We start from the raw sequence: 16,946 nt of genomic DNA on the forward strand, positions 1-16,946 counted from the left end.
AACTCTGGACTATTTATTTGGGAACTACAGAAATTTAATTCTCAGACTCAGGACTGGAGTCTGGGTTAGAGATATACTGATTTGAGAGTTGCTAACATCCAGTTGTTATAACTGAAGGCATGTGGTATATACAATCACACAAAAAAGGAAATAAAAGAAAATAAATAATTGAGCTAAGGGTAGAGTCCTAGTGAAGATTTATTTATAAGCTGATACAGAATCAAGGGAGGGAAAGCCACTTAGGAGGAGGAGAATCAGGAGATAATAGTAATTCTTTGAAAATCAAGGGACTCAGAAAATCAAGGAGTGAGGGATGGGTGGTTTATATACATTGCAGGAAAGCTAATCAGGATGGAGACTTAAAGACAACATTGAAATCAGAAATTTGGAGTTCTCGAAGATTCTTGGAGAAGTGCTTCTACTACTGAGGGTATACAATGCAGGCCTGAAGGGCTATAATGCAGATTACAAAGAATTTTTAAAAGAAGAGAGGGAAAGGAAGATACAAGTCAAAGATCAACATTTTCTAGAATTTGTTCTGCTAGCTTTATAGGTTTGTTACTTTTTAAAAATATTTTATTTATTTATTTGAGAGCGAGAGAGAGTGAGAGCACAAGCCAGGGGGGAAGGGCAGAGGGAGAGAGAGAGAAGCAGACTGCCTGCTGAGGAGGGAGCCAGACTCAGGGCTCAATCCCAGGACCCTGGGATTATGACCAGAGCCCAAAGCAGACCCTTAACCAGCTGAGCCCACCTAAGTACCCTGCTTCATAGGTTTTCACAGTTATTACTTGAAAAATATAAAAGAGAAGGTTGGGGCAGCGTTTAGTTGTGAAATATCTTAAGGAAATAATTTAAAAAGTTAATTTTGCTGCAAGACTTTTCAGAAAATTTATTTGGCAGTGGATAATATCCACAAGAGGGTGTATTTGGTTATGTACTTTCTTAAATAAAAAAGAAAAAATAGGGATCCCTGGGTGGCGCAGTGGTTCGGCGCTTGCCTTTGGCCCAGGGCGCGATCCTGGAGACCCGGGATCGAATCCCACATCAGGCTCCCGGTGCATGGAGCCTGCTTCTCCCTCTGCCTATGTCTCTGCCCCTCTCTCTCTCTCTCTGTGACTATCATAAATAAATACAAAAAATTAAAAAAAATAAAATAGAAAAATAATACTTTTTGATACTAGTATTCTACATTAGTCACTTGGGAAATTTTGTTTTGTTATGAAAAGAAAAAACAAAATGTTTAACACTAAATGAGAGGGAAGGGAAGGAAAGAGCAGGACTTAGAACAAACTTTTCCTCAGTTTTATTGAGATATAGATGTGCAGCATTTAAGGTATACAGTGTTGATTTGATACATTTATATCTTGCAAAATGATGATCCATAGTGTGAACTAACACTTCCCTCACATCGCATAACTACCATTTCTTTATTGTGGTGAGAATATTCAAGTATGCTAAACAGTTTTATTAACTATAATCAGCATGCTGTACATGAGATCCTCAAAATTTTTTTATTTTATTTTGGTTTTAAGATTTTATTTATTTATTTATTTATTTATTTATTTATTTATCTATTTATTTATTCATTCATTCATGACAGACATAGAGAAAGGCAGAGATATAGGCAGAGGGAGAAGCAGGCTCCCTATGGAGAGCCTGATGCAGGACTCGATACCAGGACCCCAGGATCACAACCTAAGCCAAAGGCAGACAGTCAACCACTGAGCCACCCAGGTGCCCGAACTTTTTCATTTTAAAACTGGAAGTTTGTACTCTGGTTATAATCTCCCCTACCCCCTACCTCTGGTAACCACCATTGTAGTCTCCGTTTCTGTAAGTTGTTTGTTTGTTAGGTTGCACATATGAATGAGATAATACCATATTTGTCTTTCTGTGTCTGACTTACTGCATTTAGCATTATGTCCTTAAGGTCTATGCATGTTGTCACAAACTCTGGGATGTCCGTCTCTGTCATGACTGATTAATATTTGTATGTATCCACTGCACATCTTCTTTCTCCATTATCTGTGGAAGGACACTAGGCTATTTTATGTCTTGGCTATTTTGAATAATGCTACATTGAACATGAGAGTGTTGACATCTCTTCAAGATCCTGTTTTCATTTATGTATATATACTGGAAGTAGTATTGCTGGATCGTATGGTAGTTCTATTTTTAATTTTTTGAGGAGCTTTCATATATTTTCAATAGCAGCTACACAATTTATGTTCCTGCCAACAGTGCACAAGACTTCCCTTTTCTCCACATCCTCTCCAACACTTGTGATCTCTTGTCTTTTCAATATAAGCATTCTAATGTGCAAGGTGATATCTTGTGGTTTTGATTTGCAATTTTCTGATGATTAGTGATGTTGAGTACATTTTCACGTGCTGTTGCCCATCTATGTCTTCTTCAGAAAAATTTAAGATTGAAAACATATAAGCATCTTTACTGACGATAATAATATAAAACTAGAAATCAATTATAAGGAGAAAACTGGAAAATTTGCAAATATTTGGAGATTAAACAACATGCTACAGAACAACCAGTGGGTCAAAGAAGATACAAAAGAGAAACAAAGGAAAATCTTCAGACAAATGAAATTACAAAATACCAAAACATGGAATATAGCAAAATGCAACATATTATAAATTACAGTATGCAGTTCTAAGAAAGAAGTTTATGTATTGGGAGATACCCACAATAAGTAAAAGGAAAGATCTCAAATAAAAAACAACTTTACACCTTAAGGAACTAGAAAACGAAGAACAAACTATGCTCAAGTGAAAAGAATAAAAGAAGTAATAAAGATAAAAATAGAAAGAAATGAAGAAGAGACTAAAGAAAGAGTAGAAAAGATCAATGAAACTAATAGCTGGCATTTTGAAAATAAAATAAAATACACAAACCCTTAGCTAGTCTTATGAAGAAAAAAAGAGAGAGGATTCAAATAAAGTTATAAATGAAAGAGGAGACATGAGAACTGATACCACACAAATACAAGAGAACGTGAAAAGCTACTGAGAACAATTATACACCAACAAATTGGGATAACTAGAAGAGATGGATAAATTCTTAATAAGTGCCTTTGCTTGTCTTATATCCTTGCTCATTTTCTGGTCCTATAAAAGCTTATTTGCAAATTTTAGTTTAAACATTGTTAGAAAAATCCTGTTAACAGTGAAAATATTGTTTTGTACTTTTTTCCTTTTTTTAAAAAAAATCAGAAGTATTTTTTCTGTTTATGAGACTTTTTTTTTTTTTTTTTTTTTTTTCTATATCAAGTGGTTGCTCTAGGGAGTGACCTTCTATCACTTGTCTTTGTCTCTGGAACATCGTTTGCTCTGTGGCCTATCATTTTAGGCTTTTTGAGGCAATTCTTGAAAAAGCGATCTTTTCACATTATTTGACAGAAATAAAATGGTACCCTCACCTAAAATGTCACCTGCACTAGATGGGCATTATGCTTGAGATTATAAGTATTAGAATAATTCTCAGAGACCTCTCTGTATTTATCTCTAAAATATTTCTACATGATGGTACCTAAAAGAATAGATGTGGTTATTTTATTAGGTCAAACTTGAATCCCTGATAGAGAGCAAAAAATTATAAAAATGGGGCCTAGGACAGATAAATTTTGCTTTGTCATTCAACATTAGTGCTGGAAAGGAAAATAAAGTTAATTGAATTCTGTGGTGAGTAAAATGAATTTAGAAGAATCCACCTCTGGTACCATTGTGGAGGAAGGAGGTGACCTAAATTAGCAGGGTTCTTGGTTCCTCAATTTTCTTCCCCCATGGCATTTGTTTGAGTTTCTTTTTACATTGTGATCTTCTTTATAAGATGAAAAATTTGTTTGAAACCAATGATTTAATCTAAATATTTTATACTGAAAAGGTAGAAAATTAGTTTCTAAGGGACTAAATGATTTTCCCAAGTCATAAGTCTAATAAAAGACATAATTGGAACTAGGACCATAGTTTCTTGAGTTTTAGTGCATTGTGTTTTTATTTCATTTTTTTATTAAGGATCTAAGAACCCAATTGGAATGTCATGATGTATTGGACACGATGCCTTGAAAAAGAAAAAAAGAATAGAAAGAAAAAAGGAAAAGAATTACAAAGAAGATTGACATTCTTTCTCCATCTGTTTGAGTATATTATAGATATTGAAAGTGACAAAAAATTTAAATAATAAAATTTTGTCCAAAATCCATAGGCTATTAATCCAGATCAAGATTTCTCAACCTCAGCACTACTGAAATTTCAGGCTATATCATTTTTTATTTTTTGTTTTCCTGTGCATTGTCGGATGTTTCGTAGCATCCTTGGCCTCAACCAACTAGATACCAGAAGAGATCTCTCAGTTGTGACAATTGAAATTGTCTCTAGACAATGAAAAACATCCACTGGGGGGCAACATCACCTATAGGTGAGAACCACTGATGGAGATTATTTAGATCCAAATTGAGAGACTTAATTGAAATATGTTACCATATGTTAATTATTTTGTATGGACATTTGTTCCACGATTTTAAACAGTACTGTCCAATATTTTGGAAATTCTAGGGAAAATAATTGGGGCAATAAGAAGTGAGGCAGATGTGGGTGTCAAGGCTAAATGTAAACAGATGAAGTAGGCTGCATGTGAGTTGACTATATGCTTGGTGAGTATGGTGAGTCAACAAAAATATTTAATAGAACTCAGTTACCACTAACATTTGTGTGGCCCCACCTGGCAAGGCAGTCAAACTTGAGAGCATGGTGATGGTGATGGGATTTCCTTAAGTTTGCCATTTTGATGCATGGGTGTGTTTCAGAGTGGGAAATGGAAAAAGTCATGAAGAAAGGTCGGTCTTGAGGAATGGACTTTGATATTCTATGTAACTTCTGTCTAGAACTTACTCCTTTACTACCTAAAAACAAGATCTGTAAATTGGCTTCCCAGAATTACAGTAAAAAAGAAGTTATATGTTGGTTTCTCTTCTTCTGCCTCCTGTTTGTATTTAGTGAGCAACTGTTATTTCCAGTTTAATTTTGCTTTTCTGTTATCTACATAGTTCTATTGAGTTTTTCAATCACAGCGGCTGATCACTTCCTGCCTGATCTAAAACATGACTCAGTTTTGCTCAACATTATTACTTTCATGATATTTTTTGTATTTGTTTTATGGACATTGGCATAGTGATCTCTCTATTACTTCTGGATTTTGACCTTTAACAATCCTGTAGGGTGGCTGGATCTGTGATTGTCTTATCTGCCAATGCAAGAAGGCTGGCCCCAAAAGGAGAGAATAAAGCCAACAAGCAGAGAGACGAAAAGGCAAACAAACCCTGAAAGATGAACAGCCCCAAGACATTTTTAAGTACCTGGATCCAGCCACATCTGAAGCTAGTTTTTCCCTTTGGACATCCAACAATATGGCTTAACAAAATTACCTTTTTTTGCTTCATCTAGTTTGTGTGGTTTCCATCACTTAACAGTTGAAAGAGGTTATTTATTATAGTGAATATTCCCGATTAGCAAATGTGGGCAAGGAATTACAAATACAGAGACAGCAGAGTAGCAGCTGAAAAGATGAAAGATCAACGGCATAACAGCAAAGGGTAGAAAGCCCCCTGAACTTTAATGCAGGAATAATGAACACATAAAGAGTGAGTGTGTGAGTTATCTTGCAAGCTTCTTCCTCAAGGACAAGCAAGGCATCAGAGAAAAATGACCTCATAACAGATTGAAATAGAGACGATAATGGAAGAGGAAAATGTCCAGAATCAAACCAGCAACTTTGTCCTTCTATTCACCTATTCTCTGTAAAATCTAGTGGTGGAGGGCAAATAATTCAACTCACCTGTGTAAGAACTGTAAAATTTATTTATTCAACCAACATTTCCAAGTCAACAACCAAGACGGAGAGATTCTAACTTGATAAAGATTGAGTCTCTGGGCTACAGTCTTTATCAGAGATTTCCAGCTATGGAGGAAAAGAAGACAATTCAAGAAGTCATGCAAAGTATGATAGCTACTGCAGTATAGGCAAGCACAGAATGTATGGGAAATTCACTCTATGGTTTGTGGCTTCTTCGGTTGTATGTGACAGAAAACAATTCAAATCAGCTTAAGTAGGAAAAAAACTCTTGTGTGGGGGATGCATTCAGGTACAACAGAACTCAGGAGTTCAAACCATGACACTAGAACTCTGTCTCCTCTATGTCTCTCAGTTTTGTTTACTTCTGCATTGGCTTTACCCTCAAGAAATGTCTTTTCATGTTGTGGAAAGGACCATTTGTAGCTCTGGATTGACATCATTAGAAGTCATAAATTCAAAGGTAAAAGTTACCTCTCTTCCTCAAATGACTTTAGGTGACTCTGCTTTAGTCTAAGACCCATTTCTGGACCAATCGCTGTATCTAAGAGAATGTGTGGCAGCCTTGTCCATGTTCTGTTTCTGCAGTTGGGTGCTGGGGCCATGAGACTAAAAGACCCTCCAAGATAAGAAGTGAGAGAGTTATCTAAAGAAAAAGAAGCTGTAGAGTCAATATCATTTATTTTTGTTTTAATGTTACCATGTTAATTATCATCACTATTGTACATGTGCTTCAGTCTTAACACATCTTGGGTGGGACCTAGGAGATATTAGGTGACATCTGACCTAACTATTAAGCAGTATAATATTTATATTGGATTCGGGTGAAAAACAAAAGGACACATTAATGTAGAAGATGCAGTGTAATTAGGTAGGCATGTTTTGGCAAAATTCACTGATGTCTACATACGCACAAATACTATCTACAATTTACTATTGATCATGTGCTAGGAATTTACTAAGTAAGCTCTTTAATTTGATCATCTCATTCAATTCTTCCAAATTTTATTAGGTAAATATTCCTTTCCTTCTCAAATTGCAAATGAAGCTCAGTGAAGTTAAATTTACCCAACCAGTAAGTGGTATAGAATGAATTGAAACATGGGAAGCATGAAATAAGAACTTGAATATTTAATATGACTTTGTACTTAGGGTGACCATATATCTTAGTGCATGCCTCTTCATATAACTATTAATAGCCTCCCCTTCTACTCAAAAAAAAAAAAGTCCAGATTTGGACAGTGAATTATATGATCACCCTAATACTGCCTCCCCTATTGATATGTATGAACTCCCATATATTTTTATATACACATCTATTATTAAAAATGATTTTGGTAAACTTTTATTTTCGGAAAAGAGCTTCAGATTTTCAGAGAAGTTGCAATGTTAGTACGGAGAGTTCTAATGGACCCCACATCCAGTTTCCCCTATTATAAGCATCTTATGTAATTTTTCACAACTAATGACCAGTATTGACATATTTTTATTAACTAAAGTCCATCATTCATTTTTTCTTAGTTTTCACCTAATGTTTTTTGTTGTTCTTCTTATTGTTGTTATTACAAGATTCCATCCACGATCCTGCATTATATTGAGTTACCATGTCTCCTTAGGGTCTTCTTAATTTTGACAGTTTCTCAGGATTTCCTTGTTGTTGTTGTATTTATTTGAGAGAGGGGGTGGGCTGGGGAGGGGCAAAGGAGAGAGAATCTCCATTAGACTCTGAGCTGAGCTCAGAGCCTGATGCAGGGCTCTATCTCAGGAACCTGAGATCATGACCTGAGCTAAAATCAAAAGTAAGATGCTTAACCAACTGAGCCATCCAGGTACCCTGGGCTGTTCTTGTTTTTGATGACATTGACAATTTTGACAAGTACTCCTCAGGTATTTTGTAGACTATCTCTTAATTGGGATTTTTTAAAATATATTTTTCACACTATTAGAACGGGACTGTGAGTTTGGGGAAGGAAACCACAGGGGTTAAATGCCGATTTTATTACATCAAATCTAAGGTATCTACAATCCACATGGCTTATCACTATTGATGTTAACCTGGATTACCTGGTTGAGGTGGTGTTGGACATGTTTTTCTACTGTAAAGTTACTCTTTTAAAATTATTATTAAGCTTTTCAAGGTATTTGGAGAAAATGCACACATTTTAAGTGTATGAATCCATTATTTTTGACAGATATATGAACCCATGTAACCACTATCACAATCGAGGTGTGGAACATTTCCATTGACTCTAAAATTATCTTAACTTCGCTTAATTCAAGAATCCTTTCAGTTATAATTGAGCCAGAAATGTTCCAACTGTAGCAGACATATCACACAATTTTGAATTACTCTGGAAACAAATAGCTGGGTTGTTAACTATATTTGATTTTTACCAGGTTACTTTTTATAGACTGGCTATCTCTCCATGTATCTTTTCTGAATGGATAACTAGGACATGCAGATTTACCATTCCATGGTCTTAAAACTTTATTCCATAGTAGAAACATGAGCATGAACACATCTCATAAGAACAGAAGATTTAAAAAAAGGAAAAACCATAAGGAACCAACAGCTTCCTTTATAACTGCTGAGTGTATGACAAGATATGAAGTCTGATATGACTTTGACATCTCTGGCATAGAGAAGACTATTTTGGATAAAAATATGGGATACCACTTCCTGAAAAGTGAGGATGTCAGGCAAGAGAATCAGATGATATTTTATAGTTAAAAAATTTCTAACGGTAAACAGGTCCACTCCACTCCACAAGTAGAAGTGAGACTGTCAGTGTTGGAAAGATAATTTTCTAAAACACTTTTATCAATGCCTTTTTGAAAGTGTTAGTTATAACATTAACCAGTGTTTAATTTATGGGAAAATATTTTTTTACAAACAACACAAATATAAGTATAAAAATTCATGAGGAAACATTATGCAAGTTTATATTTTACCAATAATTATAAAAATAATGGGATATACTTAGAGCTGAGAGAAATGTTAAAATTCAAAGAGTAAAGACTCCTCAGTTTATACATGCTAAAAATAGATAAGAGAAGAGCTGAATCTAGATCATAGGATCTGAATCTGTCCAGATCATAGGATTTTTTAACCTTTTATATAAACTTTATTGAGGTATAATTGAGATAAACAGAAATGCACACATATTTAACATATATGTTGATGAGTTTATGAACATATAGACTAGGTAAAATTTTATATAGGAAACACCACCACAATCAACATTTCATTCACCCTGGAAATATCCCTTATTCCTCTGTATTCTGAATCTAGTCCCTGTTGCCAGACCCAGGCTGATCTATTACTATACATTGATTTTAACTCTTCTAGAAATCAATATAAAAGGTATATGGAATGCACTCTTTTTTAAAAAATCTTTCTTTTTTTTACTTGGTATAATATTTTTAAGATTTGTTTGTGTAGTCTGTTTCAATGGTTTGTTTCTTTTTATAGCCAAATCGTATTCCATTGTATGGAAATTCCATAGTATATCTTTTTTTTAAGATTTTATTTATTTATTAATGAGAGACACAGAGAGAGAGGCAGACACAGGCAGAGGGAGAAGCAGGCTCCCCGCAGGGCGCCTGACGTGGGACTCAATTCCGGGTCTCCAGGATCACGCCCTGGGCTGAAGGTGGCGCCAAACCGCTGAGCCACCCGGGCTGCCACATAGTATATCTTTTGATGGTCATTTGGGTTGTTTCCATTTTATAATTTTTTTAGAAAACACCATCACAAATGTAAATTTCTGTGGACATACATTTTAGTTCCTTGGGTAGAAGTGGAAATGTGGGACTGCATATTGAACTAAGAAACTGAGAAAGACTTTTCTAAAGTAAGTTACACCATTTTACATCCTGACTAGCAGTGGATGAACCTAGATGAACCTACCTCTGTGTCTTTGCCAACACTCAAACATCCAGTCTTTTTAAATTTTAGCTATTTTAATAGGTAGTAGGATCTCATTATGGTTTTAATTTTGCTTTTCCCTGATAACTGATGCTGTTGAGCATCTTTTTGTATGCCTGCTGCTTTCTGTATATCTTCTTTGGTGAATATTTGTATTTCTTATCCTGTGTGTGCATATAATCTTCTTTGTGTATAAGTTATTTATCAAATACGTGTTTTGTGAAACATTTCTGCTCCCTTCTTTTCTGTTTTCTGAAAAAGTCTGTGTAAGATTGATATTTTTCCTTAAATTATTGGTTAAATTCACTAGGAAAGCCATACAAACCTTGGATTTTCATTGTGTGAAATAATTTTTACATATTATTTTATTAATCTTACACAGAGTTTTCAAGATATATTTTACTTGTAAATTCACTAATTTCAAGCATATAATTTAATCATTCCTGGTAACTATACCATCAACATAATTGTGCAGCCATCAACATAAATCAGTTTTAGAACATTTTCATTTCCCTTATAAGATCCTTCATACACATTTCCAGTTAATCTTCATTCCTACCACCTGCCCCAGGCAATCATGGGAAGGTTTTAATCATTAAGAAAATTTAAAAGACACAAGCTTTTTTAGGTTTGCTCCTTCTTTTTGAGTCAGTTTTGTTGTTTCTTAAAATGCATTTATCCATTAAACTATCAATTATTTTATATAAAATTTTCATGGCATTTCCCTATTCTTTTCATGAGTCTAGGATCTAGAGCAATCTTTTTATTTTTATATTAATCATTTCTTTCTTCTTTTTTTTTTTTATCTGCCCACCTAGACACGTAATTTTTCTGATCTTTACAAGGAACAGCTGTGGTATTATTGATTTTTCTCTTTTTGCCCTTTTCTATTTAATTGATTTATGCTCTTTATTCTTTATTTCTTTCTACTTACTGTGGCCTTAATTTATTTTATTTTTCCAGTTTCTAATGCAAAATCTGATGGTTGAATTTAAAATATATATGTATTTTCTAATATAAGTATTTAAGTATTTAAATCTCTCCCAAGGGCCTGCTTTAGCTACACTCAATAAATTTTGACAGGATGTTTTTGTTATCAGTTGTTTAAAAATATTTTCTAATTTACCTGGATATTTATGTTTTAATTATTATTTGGAAGTGTATGGTTATTTTTCAAATATTAGGGGATTTCAAGATATTTTGTCAGTTATTTTTAAGTTAAGGCTTATTAGAATGAATTCAATACTCTACATGTACTGTGACTTGTTTGTGGAACAATATATGGTCTATCTTGATTGATGCTTTGTGTTTCTTCAAGTCCATCTCTCCTTTCTCATACAGTGTGCACCTGCTGTTACCCACATGCAGTGAAGTTCAGATAATGTATTCTTCAGCTCTAGACATTCCATTCGGTTCATTTTATATTTTTTCTATCTGTCTCCTCATTGCTTTCATGTTTCTCTCAAATTCTTGAACATATTCACACTAGCTGTTCATATTTATTTCTATTGTTGTGTCACAAACTACCACAAATTCAGTGGCTTAAAACAGCACTCATTTATTTCACAGCTCTGTAGATATGGGTGAGCTCAGCTAGCTTCTTTCCTGAGGCTATCACAAATCTGAAGTCAGAGCATCAGTCAGTAGGGCTGGTTAGTCACCTAGAGGCCAGAGGGAAGAACCCACTTCCAGGCTTATTCAGGTTATTAAGAGAAATCAGTTCCTTGCAACTGTAGGGCTAATGTCTCTCTCTTCTTGTTGGCGATCATCTAGTGGCCAGATAGCTGCTAGGGCCACTCTCAAGTCTCTATGTGGCTTCCTCCGTTTCAGCAGCAGAGAACCTCCATCATATGAAGCCCTCTCACACTTACAGTCTCTGTGATTTAATCTTTTACAAGTGATCAGATAAAATTCTCTACCTTTAAAGGACTTGTGTGATTAAATTAGGTTCACCTGGATAATGTTGAAGGGCGCAAAAGTTCATTTAGATGGCTATGTTCGGGGATTGTGAAAATAGAGCTGTCATAAAAAATAAAACACTCAGTTAATATTTACTGAAATATAGTATACCTTGGTAGATTGGGTTAAAGAGTACACTAATACCATAATAAAAGGGGTACTTGGGAACCAGAAAGGGGGACTCTTTTATAGGTTTTGCACAGAGTTTAAATGAGTCACTGCACATGTACTGCCCATTCTAACGCCTAACATTCTGCTTAATAAAACAGCATAAACCTCACACATTGGTCATAGTTGAGTCAAGAAATCCAGGAGATTCAACTGTAAGGTTCAAATGCACCATTGCTCATAGATAAGCAGTTGGGAATATATAGATGTGATTCTTCCAAATAAGCAAACTCTACTACTTTAGAATTACTACTAGCTATAGACAGGTAAAATAACACACCCTCTATGTTCAACACACATGCAAAAACTTGTACTGTTGCTATATATTTTATCATGAGATGAACATTATATTGTTTTTTGAAGATAATTTAAAAACCCATTAGTTATACTCAAGCCTTCTTAAATTTTAATTTTACTTTTCATTCAAGAGGTCATTGGAAATCACTGTCATTTGGAGTTTGGTATCATATGGTCAAGGTCTGGATTCCCATCAAGAGCTAACTCTAAAATTAATACACTTTCATATGAGAGTTCAAAACTTTCTATAGATTATTCTTATGGGTATTTAAGAATCAGTAGCTGTTTTTCTTTTAATTATGTGCTTACCTTTAAGCAGTAATGATTTAAATTAGCATCCTCAATTTTGAGAAACCCAACTAAGTTGAATTATTAGCCTAAGCAGAGAATGGGATAAATTGGGTGACTAATCCAGACATTGCTGGATTTAGGGTTCCAAATGATCTCATCATGGTTCTACCTTTTTCCCTACATCTTTAATCTGCTTCCCTGCATGAACTGGTTTATTCTCAGAGAGAGAATTCTTTGTTCATATGGTAGGAAAAACTGAGAATCCCCACTTTCTATCTTCATGGATAAGAAGTTAAGAGGAACAGACTTGACTTCTGTAAATATTATTCATCAAATCTCGGGTTCTTTACCTATCTTTGAGTTCTTTGACCTCATCAGGGGAAGGGAGAGCTCACCTCTGTCAACTCTAGATGTGTGCCCACATCCTAGTTTGAGTAGGTAAGGCATTATGATTGATAGTTCCATCTTGATTCATAGAGGCTGAAAGGGGTTCTTGTCCAAAGAAATGGCTGTGGATGTTACCAAAGGAACAGCAGGAATCTCTCCCCCTACCAACGTAGGGGGTGTACAAAATTAGAATTTCTTAAAGGATGGGATCAGGAAATAGATTCTGGGTGGCATAAGACATCTACTACAAATAAATATGACAGGAAAGTATAACAGATGAAAGAGAAAACTTTCTCTTTCTCTCTCCATTAAAAAGTGTCCTCCACTCAGTAGTGCAATGCAGATGTAAGATTGTATTAAAGAAACAAACAAAGAAAACAACAAAAACAAAAACACAACTGTGGATGGAAATTTAGATGAAGGATGGAAACTGAGCCAGAATATCTTAGCAGCAGCAGCAGCAGGAATAGCAGCAGGTAAGGGGAACAACTTTGTAAATTACAAATTCGGTTTAAATAGAGAGGGAATTAATTGGAAGTGGAGAAAGTGGAGAGACATTATTTTCTGCAGAAATACAATGGGCAAAGGAAAATAATAAAGCAAATAAAACTAAGATGATTAAGAAAACACAGTGTTAAAAAGATAAACTTAGGACTGAACCCTTAACTTGAGTTACACATTTTTTTTTTTATTAATCCTTGGGTGAGGACAGGTTAAGGACTACAAAAACCAAGCCTGTGAAAACACTTTATAATGTATGATCTTTGGGCCTAAAACTAGATTCTCTTCCCATTAAATATGGCGCTAGAATGATGACTGTTCCGGTTTTAAATCAACTAGTCTTACACAGAGATTTTTGGTTCATATAACCTCAAAAAAGCACATACTGTGTCACGTGTTAGGTTCCAGATCCTGTGCTCTGTAGCTAAAGATATAAAGATGAATTAGATACTGTAAGGCTTGGATGTCTGTAGATTTGGCAAGCTTAGCATCACTTCCCTGTTTCTCTGGTAACAGATCACTCTTTCCACTCAGTTCAAGTGGTGCTAGTGCCTGGCTTCTGCCCTTCCTCAATCAGCCTATGAGAAGGACCCAAGAATTAACACTTAACTCAGGAAGAACCGATGGAAGCCTCCCTTTATAGTTGATCAAGAGTTTTAAGATTAGAGTATTTCAATCCTAGGCAGTTTTTGTAAGACACAATTATTTCAAAATCTACTAATTATCTTTGAAGTTCTAGAAACTGCACAGTGTGACTAAGAGGGCAGCAACTTATCCGATACTGTTTCTGCTCTGCCCACTTTATGTTTCAGTCATTGTCAAATAAAGGCAGTGGGAAATGGCAAGACCAGTTTTGATTCATTCAACACATGAGTGCTTCCTAGGTACAAAACACCATTCTAAACATTGCCCAGGAGAAAAAGATAAATAATACCAACCCTTACCCTCAAGGATCTTACAACTTGGCAAGGGAAATAAGACATGAACACAGATGACTGCAATAAAAAGAAGACAATGATTGCTGCCAGATGTTTGGGGAGAATGAGCAGAGCAAAGAGAGAGCATAGAGTAAGGCAACATTCCGTAGTCAGCCAAGAAATATTTATTGAGCAACCACAGGATGTGAAATGGACATGGCAAAGTACCACATGGACTAGGACATGGGCAGGTGAAAAATCAGGCGACATTACTTGTTACCCAGCTTTCTAAATATTTTTTTTGTCACCAAGTTCCTAATAAATATTCTTAAATTAAAAACTATATAAGGATATAATCTCTGAGATACAGCCTGGGGCACCAATGCCTCCAAACTAGGATTGTAGTACTGGTATTCCCAAGTATGCCTTCCTATTGCTTTGCTTCTCTCTCCCTTTCCAAATTAGCTGATGGTAACTTAAGATACCCATTTCAGGCCTTCCACCCTTTTTGAGCCGGTGTTTTACAACAGGTGAATTAGAAAGGATCCTTTTGGCTTCAAACAACAGAAGGAAAATAGTATAAAACTGAAAAAAATAATCCAGAGGCAATCTTGCTGGCATGTCTGGATCCAAGAGTCCAGATGTTTAAATCAGGTCGCTATCTCTCTCTACCCCCACCCCAATTTCTCCTTTCCCTTTCCCCTCTTATGTCTTTTATGATAGGATTCAAATGTCTCTCTGTTTATGTGGAAGCTCCTGGCACAGCTACACACTTATATCCTTACTGCTCCAGAATGCCAGGAAAGAGTGGGGGCCATAACAGTGTAAGATTGTAGCACAGTCCCATCTAGACTGATTGATACTCACATTGTACATAGACACAGTATTAGTACATTAATTATAGCATGTTCTCTTGAAAAAGACTGTGCAATGTGTTCTTAGAAAATAAGAATAGTATATTTTCTAAAAGATGTACATGAAGTATTTTGAGGAAGAGGTAGGTTTTTTTTTTTTTTTTTTTTGGTTCTAACTCATTCACATATCGTCTGTTGGATAGTGGTAACCTTGTGTCACTGTCCTGCATTACCACAACAAAAGTCCAGGGATTGGTCCTGGATGGCTCTGGCTGGGCTCTATTCCCATCCTTTAACTCATCACTGTAGCCAGTCACCAGCCCTAACTTATAAGAAGTGGGTTCCATTCTCAAATCATAGGTAATGAAACATGGAGGAGGAGCTTATCCAAAAAGAATTTGATGGACTGTACTATCCCTAGAAGGAAGAGGAATAGATGATGGACAGGAAAAAAAAAGAAAAAAAGAAAAAGAAAAAGTCCTCTGTACTAGAATATGTTTGTAATGTTCTTTGGAGTTTAAAAAAAAAAAAAAAAAAAAGGTCTCTTACACGTAAAGAAATAGAGGATATTGGCCTAAAAGAGAGATCCATGGCCAAAGGGACATGGCTTGTTTTAAGAGGATTTGAGAGTTAACAGATGCCATGGAGAGCACCCAGTTCAATCTCATCATTTTACAGAGGGAAACTAAAATCCAGATAGGAAAACAGAAATGACAAGAGCATACAGGTAGTTGATGGCAGAGACAACCCACTATCTTCTGACTTTGTTTTGTGTGTGTGTGTGTGTGTGTGTGTGTGTGGTTTTGTTGTTTGCTTGCTTTTTGTCCAAGGACATTTTTCTTTAGTACATTAACAACAACAACAACAAAAAGCCTTGTTTCTGGTTTTCATCACTCTCAAATCTGTATAATACAGTTTTGCCGCACTCCAACAGAAAACCTCAGCAAGAGTTAACCAGCCTGAAACCACCCTGGTACCAAGGACAGAGACATTATCCTTCTTTTATATAAGAACTAGGGCCACCTGTTGCTTTAATAGCTCAAGTTTGGTCTCAGCCTGCAGGAGGGGACACCTTTGAAAATCAGCTTCCTAACTGCACTGCATCCTGATTTAGCTACCAAATCTCCAGCCAGAAAAAAAGAAAAAAAAAGATAGAAAGGCATCTGGATCATTGGGGAGACTTCTACCTGCCTCTCTTTCTTCCTCCTACTGTCACCTCTTTCCTGCTGCTTCCTGCCCGCGAAAACCTGTCACCAGCCCAGAAGCATCGCTGGAAATGGGTAGGAGGGAGCCTTGCACCTGTCAGCGCCAGAGAAAAAAGTGTGCTCTGCAGAGTTCTCGGGGGTTACATCTCTGGCGATGAACGGGAGGAGAGAGAGGAGCCCGAGCTTTCAGCCGCAGGTTTGCTGGAGACCGCGGTCAGCCGGAGCCATCCGCCCTGGCCCCAGGACCGGGCGAGGACCGGGGGTGCGCTTACGTTCCTAGCGTTCTCGGCGTGTTTTCCTAGGAGCCAGTTCAGTGCCTCGCCGCGGACAAGTCTCCGGGTAAAGGCTCTTTAAGTCATGAATCAGGCTCCCGCGTATACGCGTGCCTTTCTTCAGGAAGCCTGGCACAGACCTCTGAGCAGTAGAGAGCGGGGTCCCCGGGCATCCCTTCCTCACCGCGCCTCCCTCGCGCGCTCCGCTCTGGCAGCCAGGGCTCGCGACGTGAGGGTGGGGAGCAGGAGGCGTCCCGGCCTCCCCACCCGGCGGCCGCCCGTGCCTCCGGGTGCGCGTGGGCGCG

This window comes from Vulpes lagopus, chromosome 7 (genome assembly GCF_018345385.1).
Source record: "Vulpes lagopus strain Blue_001 chromosome 7, ASM1834538v1, whole genome shotgun sequence".
NCBI lineage: Eukaryota > Metazoa > Chordata > Mammalia > Carnivora > Canidae > Vulpes > Vulpes lagopus.